This window comes from Antennarius striatus, chromosome 7 (genome assembly GCF_040054535.1).
Source record: "Antennarius striatus isolate MH-2024 chromosome 7, ASM4005453v1, whole genome shotgun sequence".
Taxonomy (NCBI): Eukaryota; Metazoa; Chordata; class Actinopteri; order Lophiiformes; family Antennariidae; genus Antennarius; species Antennarius striatus.
The window spans coordinates 7273083-7279990 of record NC_090782.1 but is presented as its reverse complement, the minus strand read 5'-3'; positions in this window follow the sequence as shown (position 1 = coordinate 7279990).

The following is a 6908-nucleotide window of genomic DNA, read 5'->3' as shown; positions in this document are numbered from 1 at the left end:
AAGTGCGTTCGCTCGAAGAAAGAGAAGAGGAACACCAAGAGTATAGGACTAAGAGTAGGGACGTTGAATGTTGGAACTATGACAGGAAAAGGTAGAGAGTTGGTTGACATGATGCAGAGGAGGAAGGTAGACATACTGTGTGTACAGGAGACCAGGTGGAAAGGTAGCAAGGCTAGAAGTTTAGGAGCAGGGTTCAAGTTGTTCTATCATGGTATAGATGGGAAGAGAAATGGAGTAGGAGTTATCTTGAAGGAGGAGTTTGTTAGGAATGTCTTGGAGGTAAAAAGAGTGTCGGATAGAGTGATGAGTCTGAAGCTAGAAATAGAAAGTCTGATGTTCAATGTTGTTAGTGGGTATGCTCCACAGGTAGGATGTGAGCTGGAGGAGAAGGAGAAATTCTGTTGAGGACCAGGATGTAGCAAAGATTAGTCAGGATGAAGTGAGGAGGGCATTGAATTTTCATAAAGAGGAAATGTTCTGGTTTCACAGAACATTCAAAGTCTTTTTACAGTAGTACCTGTTGAGTTTAGATAATGTAGCCGCAAGAGGACACAAGCCAGTGTCTTATTGTGCCGGTCCCAAGCCCGGATAAATACAGAGGGTTGCGTCAGGAAGGGCATCCGGCGTAAAACTTTTGCCAAATCAAAGATGCGAATCAAACCTATGACTTCCATACCGGATCGGTCGAGGCCCGGGTTAACAACGACCGCCATCGGCGCTGTTGACCTCCAACAAACCTGTTGAGTTTAGATGTCACCCTAATCCTAATCCTAAATCTATCCATAATCCTAACCCGAAATCTAATCCCAATCCTAACCCTAATCCTAACCCTAACCCTAACCCTAACCCTAACCATAACCATAATCCTAATCCAAACCCTAATCCTAACCTTAACCCTAACCCTAATCCTAGCCCCAATCCTAACCCTAACCCATCTGTCTGTCTAGATCAAAAACAACAACTTCTCTGGTTTTGTCTCATGTATTTTTCATCTTTTATTAGATCTGCTGGTCACCCCATTTACGCCGCCTGTTGAAAGTTTAACATTTGTATCTTCGTTGTGTCTAATCACTGTGTTTTAAAATGAGTCAGGTATAATGGGGTTAATTGTTGTTCCTTCTCTTAGCGAGAAATACAGGTAATGAAAAAACAGAATTAAAATCTAAATGGATGGAGCCACTAAAAGAAAAGAGGGCCATTAACCTTTAATAAAGTTTAACTCAATATTGCACTGACTGATAACACATTTGTCTCTAAAACAGTCAACTTGATTTAAAGCTTTCATGTAAAGTAATTCCTATAAAATATGAATTTACATTGACATCTACAGTATATACTACACATAATACAAAATTAATGTTCCAGTTTTGTTTATTTACTATACAATGGTTATTTCTTTCACAAATTTTTCACATCCACTAATGTGTGTAATACTTACGATCATTTGTTGCGCTTCCTCACTTAAATCTGCAACATTAAACACTTTCTATTTCAATTTGGTTATCGCCCACCCCAGCCTTCACCCACCCCCACCTCTTCCCAAATCTAATTCGCTGTCCACCCAAAACACCATCAGCTAACCCATCCTAATTACAGGGAGCAGATTCCTTATGAGAATGTCGAAAAGGATTCTGCTGAGAGGAGGAAAAACAATGGAAGCAAATGCTGTTTCTATTGATCAGCCGGTGTCTCTGTCCTCCCTCCAGCTGGCTGTGTTTACTGCTCCTGTTCAGGGGTCTAATATGTCATAAGATTTAGTGGCTGTGGTGCCCATTTTAGCCTCTGCAAGACGAATTTCAGTAGACAACGAGAAGAAAGCGTGACTGTAAATAAAGGCATAAAGGCTCTTAACCAGACACATACAGCTTTGTTAGTTGTCTGGAGCAGCGTCAGGCACAGTCATTAACATCTGGCCCACACGGTGCAGCAAGCACTGATGGGATGTATTACGAAATCCACATTAAAGTGTGTCCTGAAAACAGGCAGAGCAACAAGTGCACAACAAAAGAGAGATGCAAGCAACAGTTCTTAAGGTGTGTAATAAAGTAATTCATTTTCAGTACTATGACTCATGGTACTCACTGTTTTTCTTTATGCTCTCCTCTCACAGAGCCTGTGGGCAGAGATCACATCACCTCCAGTGACAGCTAATCTATAGGAGTAAATTAGATTAGGGCTGAGGCCAAAGGAGAGTAGGAGAGGACTTCTGCCACTGCCCTGCCAGTCTGTTGGCTGTTGCTGGGTTCCATAACCTAAATAACTCTAACTAGAACCATGCATCATCGCTTTGAAGTGGGATGTAACAATGAAAGAGTTTGCATAGAGGGAAAAAACACACTGTCAGTCATTTAACAATTTTCTGATCATCCTCAGAGACATAGCAGTTCAATCCAAGATACAAAGCCTTAATCTATAAGGTTAATGAGTTAAAGGTAATGTCTGTGTAGGAAGCTCTTCCTTCACCCGTTGCCTCTGAATGCCTGGCTGTACTCTAAGCTTGACTGTTGCGACGAAAGAATCCATCACTTCATCAGTAGTTTTCAAGTTCAGGGTCAGAGACAGACAGGTGTGGTGATTTATGGCTGGAAGAAAAACGTAGCTTGAGACAGGGGAAGTGAAAGGTGAATGGGGGGAAGGTGAAGGTTTCTAACCAGGAGGAAAAACAAGCCTGGACAATGACACAGCAGGTCTGGGAACGGCTGAAGGACATACAGTACATGTACTGTACATAAAGACACCATACATGTTCATACATAGAGCAGAACTGTGCGTTTTTTCATGTTCCTCCATACAGTTTAGCTGTAAGTTACAGTTAACAGACAGACACATCAGATGGGTCAGTCTGAGGCTACTGATCAATTACAGCATGTGTTACACAAATCACCAGAAATTCCTAAACATCCATCCATTCTCTTCCGCTTATCCGGGATCGGGTCGCGGGGCCAGCAGCTTAAGCAGGGAAGCCCAGACTTCCCTCTCCCTAGCCACTTCATCCAGCTCCTCTAGGAGAATCCCAAGGCATTCCCAGGCCAGCCGGGAGACATAGTCTCTCCAGCGTGTCCTGGGTCGTCCCCGGGGCCTCCTCCCGGTAGGATGTGCCCGGAACACCTCACCAGGGAGGCGTCCAGGAGGCATCCTAACCAGATGCCTGAGCCACCTCATCTGGCTCCTCTCGATACGGAGGAGCAGCGGCTCGACTCGGAGTCCCTCCTGGATGACCTAACTTCTCACCCTATCTCCAAGGGAGAGCCCGGACACCCTGCGGAGGAAACTCATTTCGGCCGCTTGTATCCGGGATCTCGTTCTTTCGGTCACGACCCACAGCTCGTGACCATAGGTGAGGGCAGGAACGTAGATCGACCGGTAAATCGAGAGCTTTGCCTTTCGGCTCAGCTCCTTCTTCACCACGACGGACCGATACAGAGTCCACTTCACTGCAGACGCTGCACCGATCCGCCTGTCGATCTCCCGCTCCATCGTACCCTCACACATGAACGAGACCCCGAGATACTTGAACTCCTCCACTTGGGGCAGGATCTCATCCCCAACCTGGAGAGGGCACTCCACCCTTTTCCGACTGAGGACCATGGTCTCAGATTTGGAGGTGCTGATTCTCATCCCAACCGCTTCAGTGACAGTTGGAGATCACGGCTTGATGAAGCCAACAGCACCACGTCATCTGCAAAAAGCAGAGACATAATACTGAGGCCACCAAACCGGACACCCACAACGCCTTGACTGCGCCTAGAAATTCTGTCCATAAAAGTTATGAACAGAATTGGTGACAAAGGGCACCCTTGGCGGAGTCCAACCCTCACTGGAAACAAATCCAACTTACTGCCGGCAATGCGGACCAAGCTCTGACATTGGTCGTACAGGGACCGAACAGCTCTTATCAAGGGGTTCGGTACCCCATACTCCCGAAGCACCCCCCACAGAACCCCCCGAGGAACGCCTTCTCCAAGCGGATTCCGCCAAGCGTTCCTAGCAGACCCTCACAATACGTTTGGGTCTGCCAGGTCGGACCGGCATCTTCCCCCACCATCGGAAATCCCCCAGTGGAACGATGGAGTCCCCAGTGGGAGTGCTCTCCAGCACCCCCTCCAAGGACTCCAAAAAGGGTGGGTACTCTGAACTGCTGTTTGGTGCATAAGCACAAACAACAGTCAGGACCCATCCCCCCACCCGAAGGCGGAGGGAGGCTACCCTCTCGTCCACCGGGGTGAACCCCAATGTACAGGCGCCAAGCCAGGGGGCTATAAGTATACCCACACCTGCTCGGCGTCTCTCACCATGGGCAACTCCAGAGTGGAAGAGAGTCCAACCCCTCTCGAGAGGACTGGTACCAGAGCCCAAACTGTGTGTGGAGGTGAGCCCGACTAGCTCGAGTTGGAACTTCTCGATCTCACACACCAGCTCAGGTTCCTTCCCTGCCAGAGAGGTGACATTCCATGTCCCAAGAGCCAGCTTCTGTAGCCGGGGGTCGGATCGCCAAGGTCCCTGCCTTCGGCCACCGCCCAGCTGACAATGCACCTGACCCCTATGGCCCCTCCCACAGGTGGTGAGCCCATGGGAAGAGGGACCCACGTTGTCCTTTCGGGCTGCGCCCCATGGGTGCAGGCCCGGCCACCAGGCGCTCGCCTTCGAGCCCCACCTCCAGGCCTGGCTCCAGAGGGGGGCCCCGGTGACCCACATCCGGGCAATGTTTTTAATCATCATTTAGGGTCTTTGGCAGTCCTTTGTCTGGTTCCTCACCTAGGACCTGTTTGCCATGGGTGATCCTACCAGGGGCAGAAAGCCCCAGACAACTTAGCTCCTAGGATCATTGGGACACACAAACCCCCCCACCACGATAAGGTGACGACTCAAGGAAGGGAAATTCCTAAACAGCTGAGGTTAAAAGATGACCAATCTTAGGATATGTGTGAATATCATGACCTGTGAAATGTCATGATTCACCACCGGTAATTAGAAAAAGATAAATATCTTTATATGACTTTCTTGATTGCGTAAATATTTCTGATTCCCAAAATCTCTCATCTTATCAATTGAATGGTTCTAACAGGCTGGTTTACCCTTCCAGCATACAGGAGGTCACATTAATATCCTCTGAATGTTGTTCTACTTGCGATCCCCTGTCAAATCACACAATGTCACGCTGACAAAGTTAATCCACATTCTGTTCTTGTGAGAATCCTTCACAAACTAACCACTGTTCAAGGAATAACGACAGTCCAGGAAAGGCAATATATAAATGATATTTGATGGTACGACTATATTTTCCTCACAATCTCCATTTTCCCCACTGATTCCCCTCCCACCCTAATTTTGCCTTCGGAGAGACTGGAAGGGTCTGCTAAATACATGTGAAGATGTATGCTGTGAGATTGGGGTCCTGGGTAGCTTCTTATGCAGAATATGGGGAGCATGTACTGGTTTAGCTGGAACACTCTGTGAGTGCCTTTAGTTCCCGTTTTTCCACAATGACAGATTTGTTAGCTCCAGTCATACTAGTGGCTCTGTGGTGCTGGGCTCGGGTCCAGTAGGATTATGGGTCATTTGCATGTGAATTTAGATCAAATTCTTATCCAGTCCAGCCTAATGAGGGCCATTAGGCCAGCAGTATGTCCGGAGGCGTATTTCTCTCTGATTGGCTATGACCAGTGGGTTAAGAAAGCGGGGGAGTGAATTTGAATAATAACTTGAACTAAAATATGTAAAGGGAGGAAATTAAACCTAAATATCAAGCTTGCCCTCTTCACTCTTTCAGTGCACCTTATATTTCTTGACTGATAAGCAAGCAGAAGCAAATTTGAATTTTTAATGAGTCCCCTTTAGGCCCAGGCCTGCTGTCTGGTCCTAGAATGCCTCTTAGGCTCAGCATAACGGTTGTCATGCACTTGCTTCAAATCACACAGTCACTCCCAAAGGCAATATTCAGATTTTATTCCTGCCCCATAAATCTCTGAATGACTGCCTCTCATTCACAGCTTTCCTCAAGTCAGGTTGAAATGATTGTAGTTATTTTCAACTAAACAGAAGGTGCCACCAAAATGTTCCTACATCTATTCAAACTACTTCAACAGTGATGTCTACGTTGTTTTTATGTCTTTGCCAGAGTGTTCAACAAACCTATCCATGATGCATTCAGGTTTCATCTGCTTCTCCTCCTTAAAACTTCTTTACCACAAAATGTGACTTGACAAACTATCCATCATCCATCCATCCATCCATCCATCCATCCATCCGACAGCATTACCCACTCCACCTCACCGCACGTGAGGTGGAGTGGGTATTTGAACTGAATTGAATTTTAAATTGACGGAAGTGATATTTTATAACTGAATTGATGACTTTTAAAGCTAGATATTTATACAACTGTTGACCAGGGTCAAAAACAGACGTTTGGGATTTGAAGATTTTCAACATCTTAAAATGCAGAAAGACAAACGCAGACGTAACCTTAAGTTTAACATGCCTCGGATACACTTTCATCAGCTTTACTGCTTTTCAAGGTTTCACATGGAGGCGACATCAACTGCAGTGTTGGCTTGGAAACAAATAAATATACAAATTTTCAAGCGGTGTTTTCATACCTTGTAGGTTGATATCAGTTCAAAAAGAACAATGAAATGTTGACGAAAGGGAAAACACGAGATGAAGAAGACAGGAGGAGCCTTCCTACACAGCCGTACACTAATAATGATTTAAGGCTGGGGTTGAAAATGAAGGAGAGAGGATTTGTTGTTATGTTGTCTTGAACGTGATCTGCTCCAGAACAGGTTAGGTGTGTTCAGTGTACAGCAGAGAGAGACCAACCCCCGAGAGGAAGTCACGTTACCTTTCCACAAATCCTCCAGCTTCTGGCCGTCAGGTCCTGAGACTGTAGGAGGTAGTAATTTAAAACA